A 15,461-nucleotide genomic window follows, 5' to 3' on the forward strand; every position below is an offset into this window, starting at 1 on the left:
TTGTCCTGGAAGTGGGGTGGGAAGCCACAGGTTGGCCATAAGCCAACATGGACTCTACACAGTGACTCTACTGTGGGTGGAGTGTGCTGTTGGGGGAGGTGTGGGGGAGCAGGAGGCCAGCGAGGAACTCTTGGGGTGTCCAGGGGAGAGGGGACAGTGGCTTGGGCCAAGGAGGTGGCCGTGGTGTGGACAGATGTGGCTGGATCTTGGGTGCATTTTGGAGATAGAAATGACGGGACTGGAGATGTGGGGTGACAGAGGGAGACTTCCAGGATGACTCCTAGGTTTCCAGCTTCCACAGCCGAGCAGAACTTGTTGCCATTGACAGAGATGGGAAGGCTGAGGGTAGACTGAAAGTCAGGAATTCATGTTGAGGTCAAGTGTCAAGAAGGCAGTGCAGGGGCTACTGGGAGCACCTGGGTGCAAGACTCTGTGGAGATGCCCCCTGCTTTGAATCCTGGGAAAAGAAGCAGGCTGGAGGCCAGGTTAACGGCTCCTGCCAGAGTGTCCTCACAGGCAGCCTGCTGGCTTGGTTCGGCTGGCAGATGAGCATGACTTGGCTCCTCCTGACATGTTTGGTGTGGCCCACACGCTTTTAAACAATTGAGGCAACGTTGAACATTTTGGAGTTTTCACATAAAACTTGGAACACCTGACTTTAAAAAATCAAAGTTTGGCAGCCCTGGGCTCACAAGCCTCCTTGACAAGTAGCTGGACCTGAGTGGCCACTGGCCCCTTTCAGGCGGAGGTGTGCACTGCCCCCTTCAGGCAGAGTGATGCTTCCCATTCCTCTGTGTCCTTCCCTCTCTCGCTCCACCTGCCTGGTCTCCATAGATGTCTGAGTTCACAACATTTGCTCTCTGCTTTGGGAAAAGATCAGCCTTGATATCCCTTTCTGCCTCTCTCCTGTGTGGCTGTGGCGGCAGCATGGGGGTGCCAACAGACTGGGCTCTGTTCTTAGGCTCACAGTTCAATGCCAGCGCCACCCTTCCTGGGTGTGTGACCTTGGGCAAGTCATGTTCCCTCCCAGAGTCGGTTTCTTCTTCTGAAATAGCAGTAATAATGGTACTTTCCCGACTGGGTTGTTGGAAGAGTGACAATTGATGAGAAAGTGCACAGGTATAATGCTTGGCTCTCACTAGGGGCTCACACCCTGAGGATGACTATTATTTTGGTAATGAACCTTTTATTTTGAAATGATTTTAGATTTATAGAAAAGTTGCAAAGATAGTAGAGGGAGTTCCCACCTAGCCCTCACCCAGTATCTCCTAACTTTACATAACAACCATGATATGTTTGTCGAAACAAAGAAACCAGTACATTGCTATCAACTAAAACACCAGACTCTCTTCAGATTTCACTTTTCCCATCCCAGGGCACCACATTACATTTCTTCTAGGCCTCCTTAGTCTCCTGTGGTCTGGGGCAGTTTCTTGATCTTTCCTTATTTTTCCTGACCTTGACATGTTCGAAGGGTCACCGTCAGGTATTTTGTAGAATGTCCCTCAGTTGCGTTTGTTGGATGCTCTTTCTCATGATCGGATTGGGGTTACGGGTTTCAGGGAAGAAAACCGGAGAAACGAAGTGCTTTTCTCATCACACATATCGGGGGTACATAAACAGGCCCGTGAATATCCGATAAGTACTTTCATCTCTGGTGATGCTGGGACAGGTGGTGTCAGCCAGGCTTCTTGGGGACTATTATTAACATAATCACTTGTATTGCTGGGATCTAGTTCTCTGACAATGCCATACCTGTATCGAAGGAGCCCAGGGTGACCGGAACACACATACTCACATACACACACTCACACACACAGCCCTGCTGACAGGGTCCACTCGAAGTTTACGGCCACAGACCTCAAGTGGGCCCTGTGCATGCTCAGCGGCCTGACTCTATTTCCCATCACTTCCTTCTCCACTCTTAAGAGGGCTTTTCTCCCCTTGGCCTCTCCCTTCATACCATCATCTCCCTCCCTACCTCCACCCCAGCAGATAACTTGGTCTCTTGCTTCATGGCCAGTAGAGGACTTGGCACCCTCCCACATCTCATTTGCCCCCTCCAGCCCCTGGGCCCTGGACTCTGCCTCCCTGTCATGCTGGAGATGGCACCTCCATTTGCATGTCCCATTTCGTGTCAGGTGCTCAAGGACTTTGCTCCTGCAAGTGCCCCTCCCTCTCCTGCTGTTTCTCGTTTCCTTCTCCTGGGGTCACTCCCAGTAGCCTGTGCAAAAGTTGCATCATTTCCTATTTAAAAATAAGACCACCACTTGCAGGCAAAACATCTCCTTGAAAGGGCGCCTGCACTCCCGGCCCCTCCCACCTCCCGCTCCTTGCACCCCATGGAACTGCTCTCCTTGACGTCACCAGTGATCTCTGTGCTGCCAAATCCAATGGTGAGTTCTCAGCCTCGTCATACCCAACCTCTCACAGCCTTTGTCATAGCCAATCCCTCCCTCTGAGGTTCTTCCACGTGGCTCGCGAGCACCACAGCCTCCTGGCTCTCCTTCCACGTCCCTGGCCAGCCCTGCTAGATGCTGTCCTGGATTTGCCTTCTCTCCCAGGCCATGTCCTCCACACTCTACTCTTGGCCCTCCCTCCCTGGGTGAGTCCATCTGGACCCATGCCTCCCAATGCCATGTGTACCCTGAAGGCTGCCAGTTTTGTGTCTCTATCCCCGATCTGTCCCCTGATGTCACGGCATACACCCATCTGCCTCCTGGACCACTTGTCTTGAATATCTAGTAGGTATTTTCATCTTAGTGGTAGAATTCTCACCTTGCATGCAGGAGACCCTGGTTTGATTCCCAGCCAATCCACCTCATGCGCAGCCACTACCCATCTGTAAGTGGGGGCTTTCGCGTTGCTATGATGCTGAACAGGTTTCAGGGGAGCTTCCAGACTAAGATAGACTAGGAAGAAAGGCGTGATGACCTACTTCTGAAAATCAGCCAATAAAAACCATATAGATCACAATGGCCCAATCCACAACCGATCATGGGCATGGCACAAGACCAAGCATTGTTTCGTTCTGCTGTGCGTAGGGGTCGTTGCCGTGAGTCAAGGGCCAACTCGATGACACCTAACACCCACCTGCAGGCCTGGTGCTACCCATCTCAGTAAATGCCCCATCAGGCAGTCATTCAGGCCAAACATCACAAAGTCTTCCTCGACTCTTTCCTTACTTTCAAATTCCACTCCTAAACTTGCAACAAATGGAACGGACTCTTCATCCGAATCCCGCCCTGGACCTAAGCACTTCTCTGCACCCACACCACTGTATGCCGGCCCAAGCCGGAGTCAGCTCTTGCTTGGACTGATGCAACAGCCTCCTATTTGGTCTCCTGGCTCCCAATTTCACAGCCCTGTAGTCTATTCTCTCTCCTCAGCCAGAGTCATCTTTTAAAAATCGAAGTCAAATCACATCACCCCTCTGCTCAAAATCTTACGTGGCCCTCTGCTCACTCAGAATAAAGTCAACATTCCTCACCATTCCACAAGGCCCCATGTGACCTGGACCTGCCACTTGGTCAGCCTCAGGACACACCCCATCTCCAACACTCACACCCCTCTGCTGCCCTGACCTCCTCACAGAGCTCATGCCGGTCTTGGGGCCTATGCTGGGAACTTTCTTCCCACAAATATTCCTGAGGCTTGCTTTCAAGCTTAATAAATTGTGGTATATTTATATAAAGGAGTGAAAATAAGCAAACCACAGCCACAATCATCAGTGAGGGTGTCTCAAACACATGATATTAAGAGAAGCAAGTCCAGAAGACCAGAGAATCTTAAAGTGTCTTTGTGTCTTCTCTGAGACCAACTTTAAATATCCTCTCTGACACCAGCTACAAATGGAGTTCATATGGCCTTACCCACTCAGAGCTAGATCAGAGCTCACAAGTTAAATGGCACAGTCCTCCAGACTCCCAAGTCAGTTCGAGACTTCATCACCAACCCTGAGCTCGGGGACTCCACAGTGTCTTCACTTCTGACCAACTGGCTGCCAATTCAAGGGTACCCACTACCCCCTTGGGTTGGATAATTCACTAGAACAACCTACGGAACTCAAGAAAGTACTATATTTACTACTACAATTTTATTGTAAAGGATAAAAATCAGAACCAGCATAAAGAAAAATGCATGAGGTGAGATCTAGGAGAGGTCTCAAATGTGGCATTTCCGTGTCCCAAAGAAGCATTACTTCCCATGTTTCAGTGTTTTTCACCAACTGGGAACCTCACCCAAGTCTCATTGTTCAGAGTTTTTAAGGGATTTCGTTCTGTAGGCATGAGTGATTGAACCATTGTCCACATGGTTGAACTTCAACCTTCAGTCTCCCTGCCCTCAGGTAGGGCTGATCTCATACAGTGGGTCTTCCTGGCTCGGGCCAGCCCTATCCAAGTGGCACCTCATTGGCATAACCTGTCGGGTGTGATGTGGAGGCCCTCCATGAATAACAAAGACTCTAGTCACTGGGGAAATTCCAAGGATATTTAGAGATTCCCAGGAACTAGGGACAAAGGCCAAATTCTTTGGGTAAAGTTAATTGTACACCCCACAGATTCCAAGTCAGTGTTACAAACTGCGTATTGTTGAGGTTAGATATAAAAACGTGGCACATCTTTGAGGAAAAACAAAGGAATTCAGGAGAGCAGTTGGGTTTGGTGGGGTATATGACTGGGAACATACAGGGGTTCACCAAGTATTGGTAAGACTCTATTTCTTAAGCTATGTGCCAAGTACATGTGGCTGTTTTGATTATAATTTTTTAAGGTGTATATTCTGTTTTTATAAAAACCGCTTTCTTGAAGAACAATTGACTGCACACATTTGTGTACAATTCAGTGGGTTTTGACATACATATGTACCTATGAAACCATCTTTGCAACCAAGATAATGAATATAACCATCACCCCCAAAATTTCCCTGTGCCTTTTTGTAATCCCTCCGTCTTTCTCCTCACTCTTGTCTTGGGCAACCACTGATCTTTCTGTCACTACAAATTAGTTTGCAATCTCTAGAATTTTATATAAATAGAATTTTATACAATATATACATTTTATATAAATAGCGTTCCGTTAGATGGATATACCAAAATTTTTTTTATCTGTTCATCTGTTGATGCACATTTGGGTTGTTTTCAGTTTGGGGCCACTCCAAATAAAGCTGCTATGAACACTCATGGTGAAATGTCACTACATTCACAAGTTCATAGTGAAGAACTGTTTGGAGCAGAGCACAGACCAGACTCTTCTAATGGTGTGATCAACAGACATTTATTACTCACAGAATAAACAAAGTTAGGCCCCATCCGCAGGGTTAAATTCCATGCGAGCATGTCCCAGTTCACGTCTTGGGAAGAGAATGCCTAAACTCCTCTCTCCTGGGATTAAATACTAATTGGACAGCCATGTCTATGTGCCAGACAGCATGTACAGAGAATAGGTAGGGGAAGGGACAATAAAAGCAGATAATACAAGGTAAAATGTGGTGATAAAAGTGAAAAGTCTTTTTTTTTTTTAATTTTTATTGTGCTTTGAGTGAAAGTTTGCAAATCAAGTCAGTCTGTCATACAAAACCTTCTACACACCTTGCTTTTTTTTTTTTTTATATACTCCTAGTTGCTCTCCCCCTAATGAGACAGCACACTCCTTCCCTCCACTCTGTGTTTCCGTGTCCATTCAGCCAGCTTCTGACCCCCTCTGCCCTCTCATCTCCCCTCCAGACAGGAGCTGCCCACATAGTCTCATGCGTCTACTTGATCCAAGAAACCCACTCCTCACCAGCATCATTTTCTGTCTTGTAGTCCAGTCCAATCCCTGTCTGAAGGATTGGCTTCGGGAATGGTTCCTGTCTTGGGCTAACAGAAAGTCTGGGGACCATGACCTCCAGGATCCCTCTGGTCTCAGTCCGACCATTAAGTCTGGTCTTTTTACTAGAATTTGGGGTCTGCATCCCAATGCTCTCCTGCTCCTTCAGGGATTCTCTGTTGTGCTCCCTGTCATGGCAGTCATTGGTTGTAGCTGGGCGCCATCTAGTTCTTCTGGTCTCAGGCTGATGTAGTCTTTGATTTACGTGGACCATTCTGACTCTTGGGCTCACCCTTACCTTGTGTCTTTAGTGTTAGTGGAAAGTCTTCCATAGGCAATGGACATCATTTATTGGCTAGCTTTACTGGTGCCAGAGAACAGCCCTTTCCTCCTCTACCCCACTAAGACAGCTTAACAAGAGTTCTGGGTTTCTACATAGGGCAATCTTCTCCCTCTAAAGCACATACTTTACTTTATGTCCATTAGCAGGCGTTATGTCTATTAGCAGCTAGGGTGATAAAAAAAAAAAAAAAAAAAGAGGGTAGTTATATACAGCACACCTGTGCATCCAGCACTTGTGTAAGTCTTTAGATAGGTGCATGCTTCCATTTTTTTGGTTAACTACTTAGGAGTAGAATGTCTGGGTTGTTTGCTAGGTATATGTTTAACTTTTTTATGTTGCCATTCAAGATTGTTAATCACAGTGTTTTTAATTTCTTTTTTTAATCTTTTTTTATTGTACTTTAGATGAAGGTTTACAGAGCAAACTAATTTTTCATTAAACAATTAATACATATATTGTTTTATGACATTGGTTGCCAACCCCATGACATGTCAACACTCTTCCCTTCTCGACCTCGGGTTCCCCATTACCACCTTCCTGTCCCCTCCTGCCTTCTCGTCCTTGCCCCTAGGCTGGTATGCCCATTTAGTCTCATTTTGTTTTATGGGCATGTCTAGTCTTTGGCTGAAAGGTGAGCCTCAGGAATGACAATTACTGACCTAAAAGAGTGTCTGGGGGCCATACTCTTGGGGTTTCTCCAGTCTCTGTCAGACCAGTAAGTCTGGTCTTTTTTTGTGTGAGTTAGAATTTTGTTCTACATTTTTCTCCAGCTCTGTCTGGGACCCTCTACTGTGATCCCTGTCAGAGCAGTCAGTGATAGTAGCCAGGCACCATCTAGTTGTCCTGGACTCAGTCTGCTGGAGGTTGTGGTACCTGTGGTCCATTAGTCCTTTGGACTAATCTTTCCTTTGTGTCTTTGGTTTTCTTCATTCTCCCTTGCTCCAGACAGGGTGAGACCCATGGAATATTTTGGATGGCTGCTCACAAGGTTTTAAGACCCCAAACATTACTCACCAAAGTAGAATACACAACATTTTCTTTACAAACTATGTTATGCCAATTGAGGTAGCTGTTTCCTGGAGACCATGGTCCCCACAGCCCTCAGCCCAGTAATTTGGTCCCTAAGGGAGTTTAGATGTGTCTATGGAGCTTCCATGACCTTGTCTTGAACAAGTTATGCTGGTTTCCTCAGTATTGTGTACTGTCTTACCCTTCACCAAAGTTACCACTTGTTGTTATTGTTGTTAGGTGCTGTCGAGTTGGTGCCGACTCATAGCAGCCCTATGTACCACAGAACGAAATGCTGCCTGGTCCTGCGCCATCCTTACAATTGTTGTTATGCTTAAGCCCATTGTTGCAGCCACTGTGTCAATCCACCTCTCTTTTTCTCTGACCCCGTACTTTACCAAGCATGATACGCTTCTCCAGGGACTGATCCCTCCTGATAAAATGTTCCAAAGCATGTAAGACGCAGTCTCGCCATCCTTGCTTCTAAGGAACATTCTGGTTGTACTTCTTCCAAGACAGATTTGTTTGTTCTTTTGGCAGTCCAAGGTATATTCAGTATTCTTCACCAACACCACAATTCAAAGGCGTCAGTTCTTCGGTCTTCCTTATTCATTGTCTGTATGAGGTGATTGAAAACACCATGGCTTGGGTCAGGCCCACCTTAGTCTTCAAGGTAACGTCTTTGCTTTTCAACACTTTAAAGAGGTCTTTTGCAGCAGATTTGCCTAATGTAATGCGTCTTTTGATTTCTCGACTGCTGCTTCCGTGGCTGTTGATTGTGGATCCAAGTAAAATGAAATCCTTGACAACTTCAATCTCTTCTCCATTTATCATGATGTTGCTTATTGGTCCAGTTGTGAGGATTTCGGTTTTCTTTATGCTGAGATGTAATCCGTATTGAAGGCTGTGGTCTTTCATCTTCATCAGTAAGTGCTTCAAGTCCTCTTCACTTTCAGCAAGCAAGATTGAGTCATCTGCATAACACAGGTGAGTGAGTCTTCCTCCAATCCTGATGCCCTGTTCTTCTTCACGTAGTCCAGCTTCTTGGATTATTTGCTCAGTATGAAGATTGAATAGGTATGGTGAAAAGATACAACCCTGACACACAGCTTTCCCGACTTTAAACCACTTAGTATCCCCTTGTTCTGTCTGAACAACTGCCTCTTGATCCTATGTAAAAGTTCTTCATGAGCACAATTAAGTGTTCTGGAGTTCCCATTCTTCACAATGTTAGCATTGTTTGTCATGATCCACAGTCGAATGCCTTTGCATAGTCGATAACACGAGGGTAAACATCCTTCTGGTATTCTCTGCTTTCAGCCAGGATCCATCTGACATCAGCAATGATATCCCTGGTTCCACGTCCTCTTCTGAATCTGGCCTGAATTTCTGGCAGTTCCCTGTCAATATACTGCTACAGCCACTTTTGAATGATCTTCAGCAAAATTTTCCTTGTGTGTGATATTAACGATATTGTCTGATAATTTCCACATTCGGCTGGATCACCTTTCTTGGGAATAGGCATAAGTATGGATCTCTTCCAGTCGGTTGGCCAGGTAGCTGTCTTCCAAATTTCTTGGCATAGACGAGTGAGCACTTCCAGTGCTGCATCTGTTTGCTGAAGCATCTCAATTGATATTCCGTCAATTCCTGGAGCCTTATTTTTCACCAATGCCTTCAATGCAGCTTGGACTTCTTCCTTCACTACCATTGATTCCTGATCATATGCTACCTCTTGAAATGGTTGAACATTGACTAATTCTTTTTAGTGTAAGTATTCTGTGTATTCCTTCCATCTTCTTTTGATGCTTCCTGCATCATTTAATATTTTCCCCAGAGAGTCCTTCACACACACACACACACACACACACACACACACACACACACAAAGTTAGAAAAGAAAAAAATAAAGAAAAGCTTTACTCTGCCAAAAAAAAAAAAAAAAAATGCTGTTGGCTGTTGGTTTTACGCAGATGCTCTTTATTATATTGAGGAATTTCCCTTCTATACCTTTTTTTTTTTAAATTTTTACTGTGCTTTAAGCGAAAATTTACAAATCAAGTCAGCCTCTTATACAAAAATTTATATACCCCTTGCTATATACTCCTAGGTGCACTCCCCCTAATGAGATAGCACACTCCTTCCCTCCACCCTCTATTTTTGTGTCCATTCAGCCAGCTTCTTACCCCCTCTGCCCTCTCATCTCCCTTCCAGACAGAAGATGCCCACACAGTCTCATGAATCTACTTGAGCCAAGAAGTTCACTCTTCACCAGTATCATTTTCTATCCCATATTCCAGTCCAATCCCTGTCTGAAGAGTTGGCTTTGGGAATGATTCCTCTCTTGGGCCAACAGAAGGTCTGGGGACCATGACCTCCCGGGTCCTTCTAGTCTCAGTCAGACCATTAAGTCTGGCCTTTTTATGAGAATTTGAGGTCTGCATCCCACTGCTCTCCTGCTCCCTCAGGGGTTCTCTTTTATGTTCCGTCAGGGCGGTCATCAGTTGTAGCCGGGCACCATCTGGTTCTTCTGGTCTCAGGCTGATGTAGTCTCTGGTTTATGTGGCCCTTTCTGTCTCTTGGGCTCATAATTACCTTGCATCTTTGGTGTTCTTCATTCTCCTTTGGTCCAGGTGGGTTGAGACCAATTGATGCGTCTTAGATGGCTGCTTGCTAGCGTTTAAGACCCCAGATGCCTCACTCTCCAAGCTCCCGTCCCTGCTACACTGGCCTTCGAAGTGTTCAGTTTATTTAGGAAACTCCCTTGCTTTTGGTTTAGTCCAGTTGTGCTGACCTCCCCTGTATTGTGTGCTCTCTTTCCCTTCACCTAAAATAGTTCTTGTCTACTATCTAAGTAGTGAAAACCCCTCTCCCTCCCTCCCTACTCTCGTAACCATCAAAGAATATTTTCGTCTCTGTTTAAACTATTTCTTGAGTTCTTATAATACTAATCTCAAACAATATTTGTCCTTTTGCAACTGACTGATTTCACTCAGCATAATGCCTTCCAGATTCCTCCATGTTATCAAATGTTTCATGGTTTCATCATTGTTCTTTATCGATGTGTAGTATTCCACTGTGTGAATATACCATAATTTATCTATCCATTCATCTGTTGATGGGTACCTTGGTTGCTTCCATCTTTTTGCTATTGTAAACAGTGCTGCAATGAACATGGGTGTGCATATACCTCTTTGTGTAAAGTCTTTTATTTCTCTAGAGTATATTCAAAGGAGTAGGATTGCTGAGTCATATGGTAGTTTTTTTTTTTTTTCCTAGCTTTTTAAGGAAGCGCCAAATCGATTTCCAAAGTGGTTGTACCATTTTATATTCTCACCAGCAGTGTATAAGTGTTCCAGTCTCTCCACAACCTCTCCAACATTTACTATTTTGTGTTTTTTGGGTTAATGCCAGCCTTGTTGGAGTGAGGTGGAACCTCATTGTAGTTTTGATTTGCATTTCTCTAATGGCTAATGATCATGAACATTTCCTCATGTATTTGTTAGTTTCCTGAATGTCTTCTTTAGTGAAGTGCCTGTTCAGATACTTTGCCCATTTTTTAATTGGGTCGTCTTTTTGTAGTTGAATTTTCACAGTATCCTATAGATTTTAGAAATCAGGCGCTGATGGGAAATGTCATAGCTAAAAACTTTTTCCCAGTCTGCAGGTAATCTTTATACTCTTTTGGTAAAGTCTTTGGATGAGCTTAGGTGTTTGATTTTTAGGAGCTCCCGGTTATCTAGTTTTTCTTCTGCATTGTTAGTAATGTTTATGCCATGTATTAGGGCTCCTAGCATTGTCCCTATTTTTTTTTCCATGATCTTTATCGTTCTAGATTTTATATTTAGGTCTCTGATCCATTTTCAGTTAGTTTTTGTGCGTGGCGTGAGGTATGGGTCTTGTTTCATTTTTTTGTAGATGGATATCCAGTTACGCCAGGACCATTTGTTAAAGAGACTGTCTTTTCCCCATTTAACTGACTTTGGGCCTTTGTCAAATATCAGCTGCTCATATGTGGATGGATTTATGTCTGGATTCTCAATTCTGTTCCATTGATCTATGTATCTGTTGTTGTACCTGTACCAGGCTGTTTTGACTACTGTGGCGGTATAATAGGTTCTAAAATCACGTAGAGTGAGGCCTCCACCTTGTTCTTCTTTTTCAGTAATGCTTTACTTACCTGTGGCCTCTTTCCCTTCCATATGAAGTTGGTGATTTTTTTCTCCATCTCATTAAAAAATGTCTATGGAATTTGGATTGGAATTGCATTATATCTACAGATCGCTTTTGGTAGAATAGATATTTTTAGAGTGTTAAGTCTTCCTATCCACGAGCAAGGTATGTTTTTCCACTTACGTAGGTCTCTTTTGGTTTCGTCCAGTAATATCTTGTAGTTTTCTTTGTATAAGTCTTTTAGATCTCTGGTAAGATTTATTCAGAAATATTTTATCTTCTTGGGGGCTACTGTAAATGGTATTGATTTGGTGATTTCCTCTTTGATGTTCTTTTGTTGGTGTAGAGGAATCCAACTGATTTTTGTATGTTTATCTCGTATCCTGATACTCTGCTGAACTCTTCTATTAGCTTCAGTAGTTTTCTTGAGGATTCCTTAGGGTTTTCTGTGTATAAGATCATGTCGTCTGCAAATAGAGATAATTTCACTTCTTCCTTGCCAATCTGGATGCCATTTATTCCTTTATCTAACCTAATTGCTCTGGCTAGGACCTCCAGCACAATGTTGAATAAGAGTAGTGATAAAGGGCATCCTTGTCTGGTTCCCGATCTCAATGGGAATGCTTTCAGACTCTCTCTATTTAGAATGATGTTGGCTGTTGGCTTTATATAAATACCCTTTATTATGTTGAGGAATTGTCCTTTTATTCCTATTTTGCTGAGAATTTTTATCATGAATGGGTGTCGAACTTTATCAAATGCCTTTTCTGCATCAGTTGATAAAATCGTGTGGTTCTTGTCTTTTGTTTTATTTATATGATGGATTACATTAATTGTTTTTCTAATGTTGAACCATCCCTGCATACCTGGTATGAATCCCACTCAGCGTTGGGGACTTATCTTTTTGTTATGTTGTTGAATTCTATTGGCTAGAATTGAGGATTGTTGAGGATTTTTGCATCCATGTTCATGAGGGATATAGGTCTGTAATTTTCTTTTTTTGTGGTGTCTTTACCTGGTTTTGGCATCAGGGATATGCTGGCTTCATAGAATGAGTTTGGGAGTATTCCATCCTTTTCTATGCTCTGAAATACCTTTAGTAGTAATGGTGTTAACTCTTCTCTGAAAGTTTGGTAGAACTCTCCAGTGAAGCCATTGGGCCGGGGCTTTTTTTTTTTGTTGGGAGTTTTTTGATTACCTTTTTGATCTCTTCTCTTCTTATGGGTGTATTTAGTTGTTCTACTTCTGTTTGTGTTAGTTTAGGAAGGTGTGTGTTTCTGGAAATTCATCCATTTCTTCTAGGTTTTCAAATTTGTTAGAGTACAATTTTTCATAGTAATCTGATATGATTCTTTTAATTTCAGTTGGGCCTGTTTTAATATCGCCCAAGTCATTTCTTATTTGGGTTATTTGCTTCCTCTCCTGTTTTTCTTTTGTCAGTTTGGCCAGTGGTTTATCAATTTTGTTGATTTTTTCAAAGAACCAGCTTTTGGTCTTCTTATTTCTTTCAATTGTTTTTCTGTTTTCTATTTCATTTAGTTCAGCTCTAATTTTCATTATTTGTTTTCTTCTGGTGCCGGAGGGCTTCTTTTGTTGCTCTCTTTCTATTTGTTCAAGTTGTAGGGATAATTCTTTGATTTTGGCCCTTTCTTCTTTTTGGATGTGTGCATTTATTGATATAAATTGGCCTCTGAGCACCGCTTTTGCTGTGTCCCAAAGGTTCTGATAGGAAGCGTTTTCATTCTCATTGGATTCTCCGAATTTCTTTTTTCCATCCTTAGTGTCTTCTATAATCCAGTCTTTTTTGAGCAGGGTATTGTTCAGTTTCCAAGTGTTTGATTTCTTTTCCCTGCTTTTCCTGTTATTGATTTCCACTTTTATGGCCTTATGGTCAGAGAAGATGCTTTGTAATATTTCAATGTTTTGGATTCTGCTAAGGTTTGCTTTATGACCTAATATGTGGTCTATTCTAGAGAATGTTCCATGTGCACTAGAAAAGAAAGTATACTTGATTGCCATTGGGTGGATTCTGTATATGTCTATGAGGTCAAGTTGGTTGATTGTGGCATTTAGATCTTGCGTGTCTTTATTGAGCATCTTTCTGGATGTTATGTCCTTCACCAAAAGTGGTGTGTTGAAATCTCCTACTATTATTGTGGAGCTGTCTATCTCACTTTTCAGTGCCGATAGAGTTTGTTTTATGTATCTTGCAGCCCTGTCATTGGGTGCATAAATATTTAATATGGTTATGTCTTCTTGGTATATTGTCCCTTCAATCATTATATAGTGTCCTTCCTTATCCTTTATGATGGATTTAACTTTAAAGTCTATTTTGTCAGAAATTAATATTGCTCCTCCTGCTCTTTTTTGATTGTTGTTTGCTTGATATATTTTTTTCCATCCTTTGAGTTTTAGTTTGTTTGTGTCTCTAAGCCTAAGGTGTGTCTCTTGTAGGCAGCATATAGATGGATCTTGTTTTTTAATCCATTCTGCCACTTTCTGTCTCTTTATTGGTGCATTTAGTCCATTTACATTTAGCATAATTATGGATAGGTATGAATTTAGTGCTCTCGTTTTGAGGCCTTTTTTTGTGTGTTGTTGACAGTTTCTTTTTCCCGCTTAATTTTATGTGCTGAGTAGATTATCTTTATATATTATCCTTTCCTCATATTTGTTGTTGTTGATTTTGTTTCTGCTGAGTCTCTATTTTTTCATGTATTTTATTTTGATGAGTAGGATAGTTTGTGTCCTTTGTGGCTACCTTATTATTTACCCCTGTTTTTCTAAATTTAAATTGGAAACTCTATGGGGCAGTTCTACTCTGTCCTATAGGGTCGCTATGAGTTGAAATCGACTCGACGGCAGTGGGTTTTTTGGGTTAAACCTAAATTTAATTTCTTTGTGTTGACGTATCTTCCTCTCCATACGGAAGATCTATGATTACATTTCTTATTCCCTCTTTATCGTTTTAATATTTTCTTTTATATAATAACATTGCTGTTACCCTGTTTTGAGCTTTTTTTTTTTTTAATAATCTTGTTTTTTGTTTTTTTTTTATTTCCCTGTCTGGGTTGACTTCTGGTTGCTCTGGCCAGTGTTCTAGTCTTGGGTTGATACGTGATATTATTGGTTTTCTAATCAAAGAACTCGCTTTAGTATTTCTTGTAGTTTTGGTTTTGTTTTTACGAATTCCCTAAACTTCTATTTATCTGGAAATGTCATAATTTCACCTTCATATTTAAGAGACAGTTTTGCTGGATATGTGATTCTTGGCAGGCAATTTTTTTCCTTCAATTTTTTAAGTATGTCATCCCATTGCCTTCTTGCCTGCATGGTTTCTGCTGAATATTCCAAGCTTATTCTTATTGACTGTCCTTTGTAGGTGACTTTTCGTTTATCCCTAGCTGCTCTTATAATTCTCTCTTTATCTTTGGTTTTGGCAAGCTTGATTATAATATGTCTTGGTGACTTTCTTTTAAGACCTACCTTATGTGGAGTTCGATGAGCATCTTGGATAGGTATCTTCTCATCTTTCACTATATCAGGGAAGTTTTCTGTCAACAAATCTTCAACAATTTTCTCTGTATTTTCTGTTATCCCTCCCTGTTCTGGTACTCCAATCACTCGTAGGTTATTTCTTGATAATGTCCCAGATGATACTTAAAGTTTCTTCATTTTTTTAAGTCTTTTATCTGATTTTTCTTTAAATGTATTAGTGCCAAGTGATTTATCTTCGAGTTCAGAAATTCTGACTTCTACTTGCTCAATTCTGCTCCTCTGACTTTCTATTGAGTTGTCTGCTTCTCTAATTTTATTTTTAGTCTTCTGAGTTTCTGACTGCTGTCTGTCTATGGATTTCCCCAGCTTATTAAATTTTTCATTATGTTCCTGAATAATCTTTCTAATTTCTTCAATTGTTTTATCTATGTGTTTCTTAGCTTGTTCTGAGTATTGCCTCATTTCCTTCCTGATGTCTTGAAGAGTTGTATATATTAATCTTTTGTATTCTGGCTCTGGTAATTCTGGGAATGCACTTTCATCTAGAAGATCCCTGGATTCTTTGTTCTGAGAGCTTGTTGAGGTGATCATGGTCTGTTTCTTTATGTGACTTGATATTGACTGTTGTC

This window comes from Loxodonta africana, chromosome 7, assembly GCF_030014295.1.
Source record: "Loxodonta africana isolate mLoxAfr1 chromosome 7, mLoxAfr1.hap2, whole genome shotgun sequence".
NCBI classification, from domain to species: domain Eukaryota; kingdom Metazoa; phylum Chordata; class Mammalia; order Proboscidea; family Elephantidae; genus Loxodonta; species Loxodonta africana.